This window comes from Trachurus japonicus, chromosome 3 (assembly GCF_045865225.1).
Source record: "Trachurus japonicus isolate A0001 chromosome 3, Traja_1.0".
In the NCBI taxonomy this organism is placed as follows: Eukaryota; Metazoa; Chordata; class Actinopteri; order Carangiformes; family Carangidae; genus Trachurus; species Trachurus japonicus.
Window position 1 is genome coordinate 2,126,920 of NC_140909.1, and position 20,709 is coordinate 2,147,628.

The 20,709-nt window shown below is 45.4% G+C and overlaps 1 pseudogene; it reads left to right on the forward strand.

Annotated features, from left to right (window-relative positions):
• Nucleotides 1-20,709, forward strand: part of LOC146989395 (uncharacterized) — a 75,034-nt pseudogene that overhangs the window by 30,737 nt on the left and 23,588 nt on the right.

A 20,709-nucleotide genomic window follows, 5' to 3' on the forward strand; every position in this document is an offset into this window, starting at 1 on the left:
ATTTTTTCTTCTGGAATTGAGTACTTTGTACACATTCTAGCCCTTAACCTTATGTTTTGTTACAAATATTCCTTTATTTGTTATTTATATGGGAATTAAATATATTGCCATGGCTTATCATTTTAATTCACTACGTGCTACCTTCAATTCCGTGAGAAGTTTCATCACAGAAAGAAATTCCAGCTCATTTTCTAATCAATTCATAGTCAAAGCAGTGATGGGGGATGCTTGGAGGTGGTAATGTTCTGGAGCAGGTGTGAATGTTCAGGAGAGGGTGTGGTGGTAAGTTGGGGGCTGCATGCATAGCCACCTTTTACAATGATAATTAATCACAGAGTATAATAGGTTAGCCAGACAGTGTTGTGTGACTGGTGAAATGTGTGAATGTGTAAACATTTTATTTACTCAATTTCCCTACCACACCAACTTTTCCTGCAGGTAATCTACAAGCTAATAAACATGATTTATAGATAAACCTTTTTTTCCACATTTATTTTTTCCATTTCAGAAGGACAGATCCTTGGTACAGTGTGCTGGATGTGCAGCAGGTATTGTGGGACAATACCTGTGGACAAGTGGACAAAGTAAACCAACCAGGCACTTATTGCACAGTCAATGTGGACACTGAGTCCCGACAGAAAAAACTCACCGTACTCCATGACTGGTTTCACTAGTAATATGCATATTGGTTCCAATAATATTCTCTCTGGTCCAGCTCTCACAGAAGATGTACTTTCCCTCCATACACCATTGGAATACTTCTGGAAGTTTGTGTCTGAACATATTATTTAAGTCCTGACAACAAACAGTGATTTGTTGAATGAATCCTGTTTCTTAATACTATTGCTGATGCCCTAGGATGGCAGGACTACGAACTAATTATATTATGAGCACTAACTACCTTGTGTCATCGCAAATGTGTGATACTGTCTTAATGTAAATTTATTAATGCGTACTGAATGATTGTTTGGTATTTTACTTCATTGTTACTCTTTTTAAAGGTTGCCCTGTTTTTTTTTTTGTTTTTTTTTACAATGTTTTATTAATGTACATTGTCCCTTGTCAAATAAATTAAACTGAACTGAAACTGAAACACAAAGTGTTTTGCTGTGATGTACAGTGTTTAAATGAATCTGTAAACACTAATTAAAAGGCCCACTCTTCCTCAAACATTTACACTTCTGAAGTTACAGCACAGTCAACGCCGACAGCTTAGCAACGGTATCTAAGGGGAGGAGACTGCGACGTAAACAGAAGGCGCTTTCCACCAAAGATACTCTATTTTCAGTTTATGAACCGTCTTTGTTTCCACTAACGGCTCTCTTGTTTCTCTCCTCTCGTCAGCTCCAGCAAAGACGGTTTATAAACAAATAGAGTATCTTTGGCTCCAGACTCACTCGTCTTCCAGTGACGACACTCTAGCCAATCAGGGGAAGGCAGTCGGCTGACGTCACGTTCAGTCACGGCTCGCTGAGGCGTTACCAAAGAAGTAGCAGGTAGCAGGTAGGAGGGGCTGCAGGAGGACAAGAGGATAAAAGCGAGTAGAGCCGTGCTGTACCGTACTAAGCTAGTGGAAAAGCACCAAGAGGAGGTCCCGTCTGACCAGGACCAGGATGAAGGAGGAGAACCAGGACTACAACATGATGAAAGAGGAGAACCAGGACTACAACATGATGAAGGAGGAGAACCAGGAGGAGAACCAGGACTACAACATGATAAAGGAGGAGAACCAGGACTACAACATGATAAAGGAGGAGAACCAGTATGAGAACCAGGACTACAACATGATTAAGGAGGAGAACCAGGAGGAGAACCAGGACTACAACATGATAAAGGAGGAGAACCAGGAGGAGAACCAGGACTACAACATGATAAAGGAGGAGAACCAGGACTACAACATGATAAAGGAGGAGAACCAGGACTACAACATGATAAAGGAGGAGAACCAGGAGGATCTGTTTGGGCAGACTGGGACTACAGGGGAGGAGCAGGACGTGGTCCACCAGGACAACGAGCCCTCCGGTCCGTCCGGTTCCGGTCCACAGGTCTGTGTTTCTGTTTTTAGTGGGAGCGAGAGATGAAGCTAACAGCTGTTAGCTGCTAGCTGTTGTACATTTTGTATGTGCGGTTTGATCGGGATCGGTGTGCTATTACTTTTCCCAACAGTAGGGTGGGAAAAAAAGAGTGAAAAAGAAATCATTGGAGTTTTTGTAACGTCTACTGCTCAGGCATACTTTCACCTAGAGACTTCATTTGAAATTTAAACAGTAATAATACTAGTTTTAATTTAATTTAATTAAGATTTAATAGTGCCTTTCAAGGCAGCTTCCCACTCAAGACGCTTAAAAATGACACAGTACAGTAGACACAGGTCTTTTGTATTGGCGTATCAGTCCACGTTTTGATAGTTCATATAGTTTTTGATCAATCCCTGATCAATGACCATGATCATTTTTGGAGAAATTATGAGACGATAATGGGTGTGTGTTGCACGGAATGTTCGTGTCAGAGTGGGCGACATCATCGGTTAGAGTGGGACAAGTTGTCTGAAATCGTCTCAAACTTTTCTCTTTCCACACTCCTCCCGGCCACAATTTACGCTCTGCACACATGATTTTTCCCAAATTTGTAGACAATCTTCTTATCTCTCTCACAATGTGCTCAAAATATCAGAGAGATTTACAGAATTTGAATTATCAGCCTCTAAGTGCGGCCACGTCTGTCTCTACTCCTCATTGACTCCAATACAAACATTTTCTGAGAGAAGCAGAATAGACCCCTGTTTTAAAATCGCAAGTGTCTCCAAAATATTTACTGTAGAAACACCAAATCATACCAAACTGTTCAGGAAGTCCTGTGTGATGCTCACGGCCTGTGTTTTTTCTGATAGGAGTTACCGTTTTGTCAGAATAAGTCCAAATGTGAGACCAGTGCAGAGGCAGAAAATCACTCCTTTTCTCCACGTTTCTGTCTGCCTCAGCCTGAGGGGCCCCTATCATAATTGGCAACCACCTCAATTTGGTAACCTCTGAATGAAGAATTTAAAAAGGAAAACAAAACAGCAGCATCAACAAGCTGTGTGGTGATGGTACTTAATGATGGTACTTAATGTCCATCCATCCATGATTAATTGATTCTCTCTGTTCCTGTCTGTTGCCATAGAAACAGAAGCACACCAAAGAGAAACCACACAGCTGTAATGGGTGTGGGAACACGTTCAGGACCTCAGTTCATCTGAACGCTCACCGCCGGCGACGCCAATGTAGACAGACGCCATACATGTGCGAGCAGTGTGGGAAGGCGTTCACTACCTCCAGAGACTTAACGGTCCACCGGTGCGTCCACACCGGAGAGAAGCCGTACAGCTGCAAGCAATGTGGGAAGGCGTTCACTAAGTCCGCAAATTTAAAGGCCCATCAGCGCGTCCACACCGGAGAGAAGCCGTACAGCTGCGAGCAGTGTGGGAAGGCGTTCACTCAATCCAGACAGTTAACGGTCCACCAACGCATCCACACCGGAGAAAAGCCGTACAGCTGCGAGCAATGTGGGAAGGCGTTCACTCAGTCTGCAAATTTAAAGGCCCATCAGCGCGTCCACACCGGAGAGAAGCTGTACAGCTGCGAGCAGTGTGGGAAGGCGTTCACTAACCCCGCAAATTTAAAGGCCCACCAACGCATCCACACCGAAGAGAAGCCGTACAGCTGCGAGCAATGTGGGAAGGCGTTCAGTCAATCCGGAGACTTAACGGCCCATCAGCGCGTCCACACCGGAGAGAAGCCATACAGCTGCGAGCAGTGTGGGAAGGCGTTCACTACCTCCAGACAGTTAACGGTCCACCAACGCGTCCACACCAGAGAGAAGCCGTACAGCTGCGAGCATTGTGGGAAGGCGTTCAGTCAATCCGGAGACTTAACGGCCCATCAGCGCGTCCACACCGGAGAGAAGCCATACAGCTGCGAGCAGTGTGGGAAGGCGTTCACTACCTCCTCAAAGTTAACGGTCCACCAACGCATCCACACCGGAGAGAAGCCGTACAGCTGCGAGCAGTGTGGGAAGGCGTTCGCTACCTCCTCAGACTTAACAGCCCATCGGCGCATCCACACCGGAGAGAAGCCGTACAGCTGCGAGCAGTGTGGGAAGGCGTTCACTAACCCCGCAAATTTAACGGTCCACCAACACATCCACACCGGAGAGAAGCCGTACAGCTGCGAGCAGTGTGGGAAGGCGTTCGCTAACTCCTCAAATTTAACGGTCCACCAACGCATCCACACCGGAGAGAAGCCGTACAGCTGCGAGCAGTGTTCGAAGGCGTTCGCTACCTCCTCAGACTTAACAGCCCATCGGCGCATCCACACCGGAGAGAAGCCGTACAGCTGCGAGCAGTGTGGGAAGGCGTTCACCAACCCCGCAAATTTAACGAACCACCGGCGCATCCACACCGGAGAGAAGGCGTACAGCTGCGAGCAGTGTGGGAAGGCGTTCACTAACCCCGCAAATTTAACGAACCACCGGCGCATCCACACTGGAGAGAAGCCGTACAGCTGCGAGCAGTGTGGGAAGGCGTTCACTAACCCCGCAAATTTAAAGGCCCACCAACGCATCCACACCGGAGAGAAGCCGTACAGCTGCGAGCAATGTGGGAAGGCGTTTACTCAGTCAGGACAGTTAACGGACCACCAGCGTGTCCACACTGGAGAGAAACCATATGTGTGTGGGCACTGTGGGAAGGCCTTCAGCAAGTCCAACATCCTGAAGAAACACCAGCAATTCCACAGCAGCTAGAGGACAGAACGGTCCGGTCCTACACCTGAGCAACTAATGATTATTTTCATCATCGATTAATCTGTTGATATGTAAATGTACAATACAGCAATGTGGGAAGGCGTTCACAAAATCCAGAAATGTAATGGTCCACCGGCTCGTCCACACCGGAGAGAAGCAGTACAGCTGCGAGCAGTGTGGGAAGGCGTTCACTCAATCCGGAGACTTAACGGTCCACCGGCGCGTTCACACCGGAGAGAAACCGTGTGTGGGCACTGTGGGAAGGCCTTCAGCAAGTCCAACATCCTGAAGAAACACCAGCAATTCCACAGCAGCTAGACGACGGGACGGTCTGGTCCGCCACCTGAGCAACTAATGATTATTTTCATCATAGATTAATCTGTCGATGTGTAAATGATTAATCAATAAGAAGTTTGGTCAATAAAATGCTAAAAAAATGTTATATCAATCAGTGTTTCTCAAACCACCAGACATTGAAGAAGCTGGAATCAGAGAATTATGACTTTTTTTTCTTGATAAACTCTCCAACATAGGTGGCAGTGCACTCACCGGAGCGGACAAACTTGGATCAAACTTTAACCTACATTTCAACATCTCCCTCTCTCAAAGCTCAGTACCCAGGTGATTCAAAGAGTCCATTATCGTCCCGGTTCCCAAGACCAAGAACATCTCTTGCCTCAATGATGACAGACCCATTGCCTTGACATCTGCAGCCATGAAATCTGTAGGAGCCATTCTTTAGTTTGTGTTTTGTGCAAGTACTTTTCTTTGACCACAAGGGTGCAGTATACCTTTTCATTTTGTTTGCTTAACACCCAGCAGCTGCCTGAAATGAAGGGTGATTAGTCTGAGTTGGATGGTGGTGGGTTTACACAGTTCTTACCGACAGCCGAAGGAAAGCCAGTGATCTTTGTTTAAATCCACATCAACTACTGTTTTGTAAATAACCTTTTTTGTTACAATAAATGGGAACATCACCCAAAGAGACCAACTTTGCACAACTGTATTTTTTCTTCTGGAATTGAGTACTTGTTATTTATATGGGAATTAAATATATTGCCATGGTTTATCATTTCACTACGTGCTACCTTCAATTCCGTGAGAAGTTTCATCACAGAAATAAATTCCTGCTCATTTTCAGAGTAGTCACAATGGTCCGACACACCTGGATTATTCAGTTTGTCCAATAATGTAAGACAGGAAACAAAGGAGCAGTATTAAGTTCAGGAAGTAGTGGAGCTGTGCAAAGAGCCCATTCATAGTCAAAGCAGTGATGGGGGATGCTTGGAGGAGGTAATGTTCTGGAGCAGGTGTGAATGTTCAGGAGTGGGTGTGGTGGTAAGTCGGGGGCTGCATGCATAGCTACTTTTACGATGCAATAGCGTTCCGTTCATTGATCATAGTGCTCTTTCTCCATTATTAGCCCTCACACACACAGAGAGAGAGAAAAGCGCGCATGCATGACAGCATGACAGCAGGGCACGGTAAAAGCGATACTCATACGCTACCAGGACTACAACATGGTAAAGGAGGAGAACCAGGACTACAACATGATAAAGGAGGAGAACCAGGATCAGGATCTGTTTGGGCAGACTGGGACTACAGGGGAGCATACATCAGTCCGACTGCCCAAAAGTCCGACAGCTCATTTCTCTGACTACCCATTCTACAGTGTTAAGGTTAGGTTTAGGGTAAGGTTAAGGGTTAGGGCTACTTAAGTCGGAGAAGTGGGAGGTCGGACTAATGGACGCAAAAATAAAGAAATGTATGGTCGGAGAAATGGGTAGTCGGACAGACGCCATGCGCCCGGGACTACAGGGGAGGAGCAGGACGCGGTCCACCAGGACAACGAGCCCTCCGGTCCGTCCGGTTCCGGTCCACAGGTCTGTGTTTCTGTTTTTAGTGGGAGCGAGTCAAGAGATGAAGCTAACAGCTGTTAGCTGCTAGCTGTTGTATATTTTGTATGTGCGGTTTGATCGGGATCGGTGTTCTATTACTTTTCCCAACAGTCGGGTGGAAAAAAAAGAGCGAAAATGAAATCATTGGAGTTTTTCAAACGTCTAATGCTCAGGCATACTTTCACATAGAGACTTCATTTGAAATTTAAACAGTAATAATAGGCTAATAGTTTCGATTTATATAGCGCCTTTCAAGACAGCTTCCCACTCAAGACGCTTAAAGCAGAAGTAAGTGGTCCGGTCGTTTTCGCTAATGCTGCGTTCCAGGCAGGCTTTTGAAATCGTAAATTACAGCTTCAAGTCACAACTTACGACTTTGTAGCGTTCCAGGCAACCCACTCGTGTTTTTCCGACCTGTTTTACCGGTGAAAGTCACTATAACGGCCACTCGTAACTTCCGACCGGTGAACTCGTACCAGATCGAACTGGTACGACTTCACGGTCGGAAAAATACGAGTTTACTTGAACGCACCATAACAGTCCTCGTCCCTACGTCGCCACATTCACGGCGTTCCTTGGCTGCACACACAGCCCTGCATGCCGTTCTCTCTCCTCATTGGATAAAAACTGTAGGATACGATAAATGTTTTCTCCTCGGCTCAGAGCAGAGCAGAGTGACTGACAGACCCGTGTTTCAGACCAAACACTCTATGTAAGTGATTGCTGTCGGAAGATATAACTATTTAAGACTTATATTAACACAATCACTTACTTCTGCTTTAACAATAACACAGTACAGTAGACACAACTCTTGTGTATTGGCGTATCAGTCCACGTTTTGATAGTTCATATAGTTTTTGATCAATCGCTGATCAATGACCATGATCATTTTTGGAGATATTATGAGATTATAATGGGTGTGTATTGCATGGAATGTTCATGTCAGAGTGGGCGACATCATCGGTTAGAGTGGGACAAGTTGTCTGAAATCGTCTGAAACTTTTCTCTTTCCACACTCCTCCCGGCCACAATTTAAGCTCTGCACACATGATTTTTTCCAAATTTGTAGACAATCTTGTTATCTCTCTCACAATGTGCTCAAAATATCAGAGAGACTTACAGAATTTGAATTATCAGCCTCTAAGTGCGGCCACGTCTGTCTCTACTCCTCATTGACTCCAATACAAACATTTTCTGAGAGAAGCAGAATAGACCCCTGTTTTAAAATCGCAAGTGTCTCCAAAATATTTACTGTAGAGACACTAAATCATACCAAATTGTTCAGGAAGTCCCGTGTGACGCTCACGGTCTGTGTTTTTTCTGATAGGAGTTACCGTTTTGTCAGAATAAGTCTAAATATGAGACCAGTACAGGGGCAGAAAATCGCTCTTTTATAAACAATTGGTGGTGGAACAGAGAAAGAATCAATCAATCAATGGATGGATGGATAGTGGTAGTCATATTAGTTTGTTTGAATGAAAAGTGTCACCACTCTACAACACGCTCTAGCTGACCGGACCGGATGTAGATTTACCCTGTGTGACGTCACTTCAGAATCTTGTGAAACAGGCCTATCCATTGATTGATTCTTACTCTGTTCCTGTCTGTTGCCATAGAAACAGGATCATACCAACGAGAAACCACACAGCTGTAATGGGTGTGGGAACACGTTCAGGACCTCAGGTCTTCTGAACGCTCACCGCCGCCGACGCCAATGTGCACAGACGCCATACAGGTGCGAGCAGTGTGGGAAGGCGTTCACTACCTCCGCAAAGTTAACGATCCACCAACGCATCTACACCGGAGAGAAGCCGTACAGCTGCGAGCAGTGTGGGAAGGCATTCGCTACCTCCAGAGATTTAACGGTCCACCGGCGCATCCACACCGGAGAGAAGCCGTACAGCTGCGAGCAGTGTGGGAAGGCATTCGCTACCTCCTCAGACTTAATGATCCACCGGCGCATCCACACCGGAGAGAAGCCGTACAGCTGCAAGCAGTGTGGGAAGGGGTTCACTACCTCCGGAAATTTAACGGTCCACCGGCTCGTCCACACCGGAGAGAAGCCGTACAGCTGCGAGCAGTGTGGGAAGGCGTTCACTCAGTCCGGACAGTTAACGGCCCATCAGCGCATCCACACCGGAGAGAAGCCGTACAGCTGCGAGCAGTGTGGGAAGGCGTTCACTACCTCCGGAAATGCAATGGTCCATCGTCGCATTCACACCAGAGAGAAGCCGTACAGCTGTGAGCAGTGTGGGAAGGCATTCGCTACCTCCTCAGAGTTAACGGTCCACCAACGCGTCCACACCGGAGAGAAGCCGTACAGCTGCGAGCAGTGTGGGAAGGGGTTCGCAAAATCCGGACAGTTAACGGCCCATCGACGCATCCACACCAGAGAGAAGCCGTACAGCTGCGAGCAATGTGGGAAGTCGTTCACTACCTCCGGAGATTTAACGGTCCACCGGCGCATCCACACCGGTGAGAAGCCGTACAGCTGCGAGCAGTGTGGGAAGGCGTTCACTACCTCCGGAGATTTAACGGTCCACCGGCGCATCCACACTGGAGAGAAGCCGTACAGCTGCGAGCAGTGTGGGAAAGCATTCACTCAATCCGGACACTTAACGGGTCACCGGCGCGTCCACACCGGAGAGAAGCCGTATAGCTGCAAGCATTGTGGGAAGGCGTTCGCTACCTCCTCAAAGTTAACGGCCCATCGGCGCACGCGTCCATCAACGTGTCCATACCGGAGAGAAACCGTGTGTGTGGGCAGTGTGGGAAGGCCTGAAGAAACACCAGCAGCTCCACAGCAGCTAGAGGATGGGACGGTCTGGTCCTACACCTGAGTAACTAACGATTATTTTCATCCTCGATTAATCTGTTGATATGTAAATGATTAATCGATTAGTTGTTTGGTCAATAAAATGTTAAAAAATGTTGAAAAATACCAATCAGTGTTTCTCAAACCACCAGATGATGTCCTCAAATGTCTTGTTTTGTCCACAAACCAAAGACAGACTCAGTTTATTGTCATGAAGGAACAAAGAAACCAGAAATATTCACATTGAAGAAGCTGGAATCAGAGAATTTGGACTTTTTTTCTTTATAGACTCTTAAACGTGATTGTTGATTAAAAGCTTAGAATGAGTTGTTGACAAATACATAGGTGGCGGTGCACCCACCGGAGCGGACAAACTTGGCTCAAACTTTAACCTACATTTCAACATCTCCCTCTGTCAAAGCTCAGTGCCCAGAGTCCATTATCGTCCTGTTTCCCAAGACCAAGAACATCTCTTGCCTCAATGATGACAGACCCATTGCCTCGACATCTGCAGCCATGAAATCTGTAGGAGCCATTATTTAGTTTGTGTTTTGTGCAAGTACTTTACTTTGACCACAAGGGTGCAGTATACCTTTTCATTTTGTTTGCTTAACACCCAGCAGCTGCCTGAAATGAAGGGTGATTAGTTTGAGTTGTATGGTGGTGGGTTCACACAGTTCTTACCGACAGCCGGAGGAAAGCCAGTGATCTTTGTTTTTATCCACATCAACTACTGTTTTGTTAATAACCTTTTTTGTTACAATAAATGGGAACATCACCCAAAGAGACCAACTTTGCACAACTGTAATTTTTCTTCTGGAATCAAGTACTTTAAATTACACGTGTTCTACACATTCTAGCCCTTGTCCTTATGTTTTGTTACAAATATTGTTAGGGCCTGGGGCAAGGACACCAGGCACTGGCCTCTACAGCTATTAAATAGCTGCAGGGACCAGTGCACATGCGGTTTTATCGGGATCGGTGTGCAAGTACTTTTCTCAACAGTTTACACATTTTTTGTGACGTAAGTCGCGAAAAACTGCGCAAAATTTTGCAATGAAGTCAATGAGACGGGCGAAAAACAACAATCATTGGAGTTTTACAAACATCTACTGCTGAGGCATACTTTCACCTAAAGACTTAATTTGAACTTTAAACAGTAGACACAAGTCTTGTGTATTGGTGTATCAATCCACGTTTTGATAGGTCATATAGTTTTTGATCAATCCCCGATCAATGACCATGATCGTTTTTGGAGAAATTATGAGATTATAATAGGTGTGTATTGCACGGAATGTTCATGTCAGAGTGGGTGACATCATCGGCTAGAGTGGGAGAAGTTGTCTGAAATCGTCTGAAACGTTTCTCTTTCCACATTCCTCCCGGCCACAATTTACGCTCTGCGCACATAATTTTTTCCAAATTTGTTGACAATCTTGTTATCTCTCTCACGATGTGCTCAAAATATCAGAGAGACTTACAGATTTTTAATTATCAGCCTCTAAGTGCAGCCACGTCTGTCTCTACTCCTCATTGACTCCAATACAAACATTTTCTGAGAGAAGCAGAATAGACGCCTGTTTTAAAATCGCAAGTGTCTCCAAAATATGTACTGTAGAAACACCAAATCATACCAAATTGTTCAGGAAGTCCTGTGTGACGCTCACGGTCTGTGTTTTTTCTGATAGGAGTTACCGTTTTGTCAGAATAAGTCCAAATGTGAGACCAGTGCAGAGGCAGAAAATCGCTCTTTTATAAACAATTGGTGGTGGAACCTGAGGGGTTTTTCCAGGGGTTAATTTGTGCCGGATCCTGCCGGAACAAGATCCGGCACTTCTTAACTTTGGCCTCCCTGTGTTCCGGTACTTATTTGGGCAGATCCGGCACCTCTCATAAAAAAAAACGTTTTAAAAATGTTTAAAATAAAATAATAATATGTATTTATTAATTTACAGAACAAATCCCCATAATTCCATGTTGTTCATAGATTTAATGTCATTTGAAAGAGTTGGAGATCTGTTGAAGTTGACGCACTGATCGGTATAGTTTCGCTTTTACCGCGTGCGCACTGCTGCACTCGCCATTCTCTCTCTCTCTCCACCCCTCTCTGCCTGTGTGTGTGTGTGTGTGTGTGTGTGTGTGTGCGTGCGTGTGTGTGCATGTATGTATGCGTGCGTGCGTGCATGCGTGTGCGTGCGCCAATAACGGCGAAAGAGCGAGATGAATGAACGGAACGATATTGCCGAAAAATCTATTCGTGGCGGACGTAATTTATTTGAAACTGTGGGAAACAGTGGCCGGAGCAACAGGCGGGGACCCTGGCATCAGCCCGCTGACAGCAGGAAGATTCGGAAGAAGAGGAGAGCGCAGTGAGAGTAGTGTGGGACGTCCAGCGGCAGGTCAGGGATGAGATGCACAACTGTTTGGACAGCAGCTCAGTTCAAGCTGAAGCAGACTTACTATCCCTGGCTTCTTATGGAAAATTCAGGTTTTGCTGCACAACTGAGCTGAGCATACTGTCTATTAATAGGCTGCCGTGCCAATCTTTGAATAATAGAAAGATTTGTGTGATTTATTATAAGCTCTTTTTTTTGTTTGTTTTGATCTGTTGAGAAAATTCCTGCCTGTGGTGATGTGGGCATTTGCCTGTGCTGTACAGAGTAGGCTATAGCCTATATTTGAAATTGAGGCTTGTGTCCCACAGCATGGCATGTCCACCGTCATCCCCCCCCCCCCCCCGGCGTGCGCCGCATACGTCTCGTCATCCCTGAGCTGTCATATGTACTTTGCGTTCCGGCACCTCATGATTTACAAATTAAGCACTGGGTATTGCACAAAAGTAGAATAAAGAAATCCAGGATAACTGAGCAAGCGCGAGCTTCACCTAGTCTGATCGGTGCATCCTGTCTTAATTGACCCTTCGCCAACTCCTCCCACAAACGGCTATTGTCCAATCCTACGTTAGCAACCGTAACTATAGGCCTGGCAAGCTTCCGACAGTGAGTCATTACGTTTGTTTTTGTGGACACATTTTGAGACTAGGACGAAAAACATTTGTTTGTAGAGAAGGATGTTGTTGTTGCTGCTGCTACTACGGTGGCGGCGGCAGCAGCAACATAGAGATGTTCAGATACGAGCGGACTTTTTTTTCGCCTTGAGCAAGTGTAAATATGGGGATAACCATATGTTCACCGGGGGGCCACCGCCATTCCGAAGGACCGCCATTCCGACGGTCTGCCAGTCCGAAAATTCCCGAAGGTCCGTCATTTCGAACTTCCCGAGGGGCCGCCGTTCCGAATGTGTTTTATTTTGAAAATTGACCGGATTCTCTCGTGGTTTGACTTCCTGCCCGGCTTGACACGACGCGCCGCGGGGACAGCGCCCGACCGGCCCCTCCCCCTCCAAAGTTTCACCCAGGTGCGAGTCTGATGCATTACATCCATGGTCTGATGCAGCCGCGGCACTCCTGCTGAAAATAAATGTCCTTGCTCTGTGCTTTGGTTAGGTTTAGGCAATGTAGAAAGGAGTTGGTTAAGTTTAGTAAAAAGGTTAGGTAGAGGCCAATAAAATCACAATTAATATGTATCTCCCCCAGGAGTCGAACCCTGATCCACCGCGTCAAAAGCAGATGTTCTGACCACTACGCTACCACCGCAATTAGGCTTCTTTGCTCCGTGCCATAAACAATTCAAGATTTTTTCAGGTTCGGAATGGCACCCTTTCTTTCAGGTTCGTAATGGCACCCTTTTCCCATAAATAATTAAGGGTCGGCATTCCGACAAATTAAAGTAAACGTTCGGAGTGGCGGCCCTTCGGAATGGCACCCTGGAACCTGTTCACCTCCGAAATGACAGCTGTACTTTTAGGGCTTTTACCTGGGCTTTTAGGCGAGGGATCCTCCAGACAGGGACTGCTTCCACTGACTGATACAGCGGTGGGAGAAAAAAAACAGCAACGAAAGCTGTATGTGGTTCACAATCGCCCCAAAACTTGCAGTTTGACAACGTTTCATGACCAGTGAGATGACCTAAGTCTTCGTGGGTTGATAGACGGTAAAATTACCAGCCCTTACTGCTGCTCTGTACATTGTCCAGTCGTGTTGTTGAACAGATGTTTTATCCTCCTGCGCGAGTCACGTCACTGAAAACTATGAATGATCTTTGTGACTTCTTCTCTCTATGATCTCAGAACAGTTTATCCAGAAATTTGCTGATATTTCCTTTGAAATCGATACCAAATATTGCCAGGAGCATGGCTGGGAGTGAAAGCTTGCCCGGCGTAGCAACAGTAACCAAGGGGGCGGGGCTTACGCGAAGGGTCAATTGGTTGCACTAACGCAGAGCCAGGCTGAGGAGCAGCGGCTTGGTCCAGCCAGGTGGAACTTATTCTCTCGTCAGTAGACCACAGAGATTGATCACAGATTCACCAATGAGAGGACAGGTGTGGCTACTTTCCTCCAATCAACAGGAACTTAGTGCTGACGTCAGGTGACTCCTCTTGAAAAAAAAAGCACCACTGTCTTGAAGCTCAGAGAGAGCGCAGCGGACAACTGCAGACTGGTTGAATAATTCAAAACTATAATCACAGCTCAAGTTCCTTTCACAAACCAACAGTTGTGCACTTTGCCTAATAAATTATGAGCAGTGGAAGCTGATTCATTGCACAAATTCCTTATAATCTTAAGTACATAACAAGTAATACAAGTTCATACAGCAAAAGTGGCCAAAAGTTCAACAGGTGAAAATGAATTACCGGTAAATATAAAAACATTATGCAGTCTGCTGCTTCAATAAATTGCTGACAACAATATTCACATGAGGTGTATAAATTATTTGGAAGGTGGTTGCTCACAGTCACTCAATTTTATTCTCATTTTCTTACCTCAACCAATATTTAGGCCAATATATTAAAGGTTGACTATGTAGAAATACAAGAAAAACAACAGAAAAAGAATTCCAGCAGTCGATTGCCAGACCGTTGCTAGGTAAAACGGGCCGTTGCTAGGGACTCCGCTCTGATCAGAGGACAGCAGAGGAGGAGAGCTAAGCAGGATATTTACCTTATGTTTCATTTTTACCGTCATTAACAGCATAATGAATGACTTGTAGCTTGTTACAGGGAGAGTGGAGGCTCTCTGCTTCCACACCGCTGCTGCTCAGAGCCTCAGAGCCTCCGCAGTCACTGCTCTCGTCAAGTTGGAAAAAAAAAAAAAAAAAAGGAGCTCCGTGGCACCGAAAGTCCGCGACGATAAACGTGTTTATGACAGATAAGACTACACAAATACACCCATCCTAACAAGTATATGATAATCCATTGATCCACCGATTGATTATTAAAAAGGCTTGGTTGAAAACATGACCGGGAGGAGGCAGGAAAACAGCGGAGAACTGAGCCACGTGTCGGCTACAGGCAGGTACGAATGTAAACAGAACGTTGAGAGAAAGTCATTGTCGAGCCCGTCAAAAAAATTAAAAATAATAATTCAGACTAAAAAAAATGTTTTTATGGAAAAGCAATACTTTCATTCTGTACCCCTCTAAAGGCCCCATGGATGTATTATTTTTGAAAAAATATAGCTTTTAATAAATATTCTACATATTCAACCTTTAACATTTTATAAAATAAAAAAAATAAAAAATCTATATGCCATTTTTGCTACATTGCTTTTTATGAGAAGCCAGTGATGTATTGACCCCTTGCACGTGACGTCACGTTCCACTCGCAGTAGCTCCGGACGCCATGATGGACGGCAAAAGAACAGTGGACGTCAATGTAATTGAATGGGCGCGTTTTGTGACATACCGGGGTTGTAGGGTTTCCCCTCCTTTTCCACTGAGCTGGTTCCAGTGCTGGTTCGGAGCCAGAGCCTGACTAGCACCGGTTCTTTGCTTTTCCACCGCTTAAGAACCGGTTATTGGTCCTTAAAACTGGTCCCAAGCACCAACTCCTTGCTGGTCTAGAGCTAAGAACCGGGGGCTGGCCACTGGCGGCGGGGTTACATGAGCAACAGGACCAGTGCGAAGATATACAGGCACGTTATCGATGCCGTTATAAGTTAGTTTATCTACAGTGTATAGTCGATGTAAACACAGTTGAAGCTAACTAGCTGAGCTACATGCTGTGGCTAACAACAGCTAACGCTCGTATTAAACATAGCACCGTCACAACGTAGTTGCCGCCGGCGGATCGCGGCGATTACAATGAAGACGGCTTCCTGTTTTCTTTTATTTTTCAGCCGGGTTTAATCAGAGAATGATCACTAATTATACAGACGTCGGGTCAGGTCTTCAACACCCACAGGTCGGACCAGGTTTTAATTTCCAGGTCCGTTAACTGTAGTTAGCAGCAGCAAAGACAGCAGCAGCTGCTGTATGGGGAGTGTGGCACTGACTGACGTTAACTTCTAAGCAGTGGAAAAAGCACAGAAAATAGATATTCTGCGGCGAATAACAAAAAAACAAACAGAATATTGCAACGGATGAGTAGATATTCTATTTTAAATAAGTGATAATGCTGTGAGGTTGTAGTGTGAAGTGATCGAGCCACATTGTTGGACGGCACCCATACACAGTACATTATCACTGAGCACTTTCTGCCGTCCGTCATGGCGTCGCCTCTCGCGTCACGTTCTAATTGTGACGTAGCTGCAAGGGGTCAATACCTACTAGTGGTCATAAAATATCATAGATGGACACAGATTTGTAAATGTATTTTGTTTGGTTAGAAATCAGGCCAATATGTACATAAGAACATGGAATAACTGTCTGAAACACATTGATTTCTGATCAGAGTGGCTGCTGACTTCACAGATAAAGACAACAGAATCAACTAAGCCTGGCTGTTAGCCTGGTCTGGAGCAGGCTAGCTGCAGAGAATAAATCACCTTAGTAACTTGACCAGGATAGATTTAGCCTGCTTTTGAACAACCGACTTGAGGCTAAATTCAGCCAGGATAACCAACATATCCCGGCTTAATCCCTTATCTAGGTTTTGTGCAATACCCCCCTGGTGCTCGTTAAAGTGTTTATAAACACACACGCTAAATGAGAGAAAGAAGCGGGTTTTGGACCAGTATCATTTCCATGCTGGTTTTTCTAGCAGGGTATACGAACAGATGAAGGAAAAGATTTTGTTTAGCTTGCTTTTGAAAACCGTACACTGGTACATTTACAACCGTTACTGAATTACTGTATATCAATGTCAGTTCTCCATCAAAATCTTCTTGCTTCAAGGTTTTATTTGTCACTCTCCAAATGGAAGATTAGCGGCTAATCATTAGCCTACTGTAATATGTAATACATAAAACATATTAAGCGGCAATATGTATTTAATCATCAAAGATGTTCACTCAAACCCACATAATTGCCTGTTAGGAAATGTGCTTGTTTTGGGAGAAATGCAAAGGGAGCAGCGACCGGTGGCTAGTAGGCATATGCCCGTAGGCTACATCCAAGTAACTGTATCCACAGGTTTTTAGAGGTTTACCGCTGACTGGTTAAACTCTTTTTAGGAGATTAATGTTAGTCTCATTGATGAAATCTAACAACAGTGGCAGTCATATTAGTTTGTTTGAATGAAAAGTGTCACCACTCTGTCAATCGCTCTAGCTGACCGGACCGGATGTAGATTTACCCTGTGTGACGTCACTTCAGAATCTTGTGAAACAGGCCGATCCATCCATCCATTGATTGATTGATTCTTTCTCTGTTCCTGTCTGTTGCCATAGAAACAGGATCACACCAAGGAGAAACCACACAGCTGTAATGGGTGTGGGAACACGTTCAGGACCTCAGGTCTTCTGAAAGCTCACCGCCGACGACGCCAATGTGGACAGACGCCATACAGGTGCGAGCAGTGTGGGAAGGCGTTCACTACCTCCTCAAAGTTAACGATCCACCAACGCATCCACACCGGAGAGAGGCCGTACAGCTGCGAGCAATGTGGGAAGGGGTTCACTACCTCGCAAATTTAACGGTCCACCGGCGCACCCACACCGGAGAGAAGCCGTGCAGCTGTGAGCAGTGTGGGAAGGCATTCGCTACCTCCTCAAAGTTAACGGTCCACCGGCATGTCCACACCGAGAAGCCGTACAGCTGCGAGCAGTGTGGGAAGGCGTTCGTAAAATCCGGACTGTTAGCGGTCCACCGGCGCGTCCACACCGGAGAGAAGCCGTACAGCTGCGAGCAGTGTGGGAAGGCGTTCGCTACCTCCTCAAAGTTAACGGACCATCGGCGCATCCACACCGGAGAGAAGCCGTACAGCTGCGAGCAGTGTGGGAAGGTGTTTGTTACCTCAGATGGGTTAGCGGTCCACCGGCGCGTCCACACCGGAGAGAAACCGTAAGTCTTTGGGCAGTGTGGGAAGGCCTTCAGCCAGTCCAACAACCTGAAGAAACACCAGCAGCTCCACAGCAGCTAGAGGACGGGACGGGACGGTCCGTTCCTACACCTGAGCAACTAACAATTATTTTCATCATCGATTAATCTGTTGATATGTAAATGATTAATCGATTAGTTGTTTTGTCAATAAAATGTTAAAAAATGTTGAAAAATATCAATCAGTGTTCCTCAAACCACCAGATGATGTCCTCAAATGTCTTGTTTTGTCGACAAACCAAAGAGAGACTCAGTTTATTGTCATGAAGGAACAAAGAAACCAGAAATATTCACATTGAAGTAGCTAGAATCAGAGAATTTGGACTTTTTTTCTTTATAAACTCTTAAACCTGATTGTTGATTAAAAGCTTAGAATGAGTTGTTTACAAATACATAAGTGGCGGTGCACCCACCGGAGTGGACAAACTTGGCTCAAACTTTAACCTACATTTCAACATCTCCCTCTGTCAAAGCTCAGTACCCAGGTGATTCAAAGAGTCCATTATCGTCCCAGTTCCCAAGACCAAGAACATCTCTTGCCTCAATGATGACAGACCCATGGCCTCAACATCTGCAGCCATGAAATCTGTAGGAGCCATTCTTAAGTATGTGTTTTGTGCAAGTACTTTACTTTGACCACAAGGGTGCAGTATACCTTTTCATTTTGTTTGCTTAACACCCAGCAGCTGCCTGAAATGAAGGGTGATTAGTTTGAGTTGGATGGTGGTGGGTTCACACAGTTCTTACCGGCTTACCAACAGCCAGAGGAAAGCCAGTGATCTTTGTTTTTATCCACATCAACTACTGCTGTGTTAATAACCTTACCATGTTCCCATTTATTGTTTTATAAAGTGTATATGTTTTATAAAGAATCCTACAGATCCTACAGATTTCATGGCTGCAGATGTTGAAGCAATGGGTCTGTCATCATTGAGGCAAGAGATGTTCTTGGTATTGGGAACTGGGACGATAATGGACTCTTTGAATCACCTGGGTACTGAGCTTTGACTGAGGGAGATGTCGAAAGAGACCAACTTTGCACAACTGTATTTTTTCTTCTGGAATCGAGCACTTTAAATTACATGTTCTACACATTCTAGCCCTTGTCCTTATGCTTTGTTACAAATATTGTTGGGCCACGGGGCAAGTGCACGTGCACGTGCGGTTGATCGGGATCGGTGCGCTCTTACTTTTCTCTACAGTTTTCGAATTTTTCGCAAAATAAGTCGCGAAAAACTGCGCAAAATTTTGCATTGAAATCAATGGGTCGGGCGAAAAATTAGAGTCCACGTTTTGATAGGACATATACTTTTTGATCAATCCCTGATCAATGACCATGATCATTTTTGGAGAAATGATGAGATTATAATGGGTGTGTATTGCACGGAATGTTCGTGTCAGAGTGGGTGACATCATCGGTTAGAGTGGGACACGTTGTCTGAAATCGTCTGAAACTTTTCTCTTTTCACATTCCTCCCGGCCACAATTTACGCTCTACGCACATGATTTTTTCCAAATTTGTAGACAAACTTATTCCGTCTCTCACAATGTGCTCAAAATATCTAAGAGATATACAGAATTTGAATTATCAGCCTCTAAGTGTGGCCACGTCTGTCTCTGCTCCTCATTGACTCCAATACAAAGATTTTCTGAGAGAAGCTGAATGGACCTCTGTTAAAATCGCACATTTCTGCTAAATATTTACCGTAGAAACACCAAATCGTACAGAATTGTTCAGGAAGTCCTTGTGACGCTCTCGGTCTGGGTTTATTCTGATAGGAGCTACCGTTTTGTCACAGTAAGCCTTAATGTGAGACCAGGGTAGAGGCAGAAAATCGCCCCTCAGCCTGGGGGGCCCCAATCGTCATTGGCAACCATCCCAAGTTGCCTTGGTAGCCTCTGAGTCAGAGCTTGTTAAGGTTTATAAACAATCCACCTGGAGCTTGTTCAGGGTATATACACAAATCTTTGAGTCAATTTACTACCATTTAATACCTTTTTTCACTACCTTCAGATTTTTTTTAATACCACCACGACATCGAGTTGCACCAAGTATCAATCAGAAAGATTTTATGACATGTACATAGATTTTATCATCCAACACTTACTTACATCATTACCATTACCCAGGAGACTCGGTTGCACAACAGGGCATCATCCATAAGTCATCAGGAACATTTGATCAAAAATAAAATATCTTATCATGCCTTTCTCAATCACCAGCCTCTCTCCCCTGATCCCACCCTCACCTGCCCCTCCCCCCTCACTCACTCACCTCACTCCACCTCCCTCCCTCCCTCCCTCCCTCACCCAGTTTGCCTCGCTCCGTCTTCCTTCCTCACCTCCCTCCCTCACCCAACTCACCTCACTAACTCTTTAAATAAATACCTGGTTCTGTCTCTACCGTCACAGAACACAGTGGTAGGCCATATATATGTTTTTTTTTTTTACATCAGTGTGAAAAGTTTCAACAATGTCCGCACATCTGCACCGCCGGTCTGTGTCTCACGTGCGTTCCATCTGACCTCAGCTCTCAGTAGAAGCTGCAGCTGCTGCAGGTGTCTGTATCTGTAGCGCTTCGGGGCTTCCTGCCCTTTCAAACGGAGCAGACCCGGACCCGGTCCGACTAAACACCGGGCTGGCGGTAGAAGGTTCATGGAGCTGTGAGCCGCGAATGCATGAAAAAAGAGCACATCGGATGTGCGGCGCGTGACGTGCAGCAACATTGACACACACATAGGCTACATCAAGGCGCCTGTCATCTCAATTTAAGTCTTCTGCAAACTTGCATTTTCCCATATTCGAAACGTTTTGCCACACGCTAAAATCCGAAGAGATT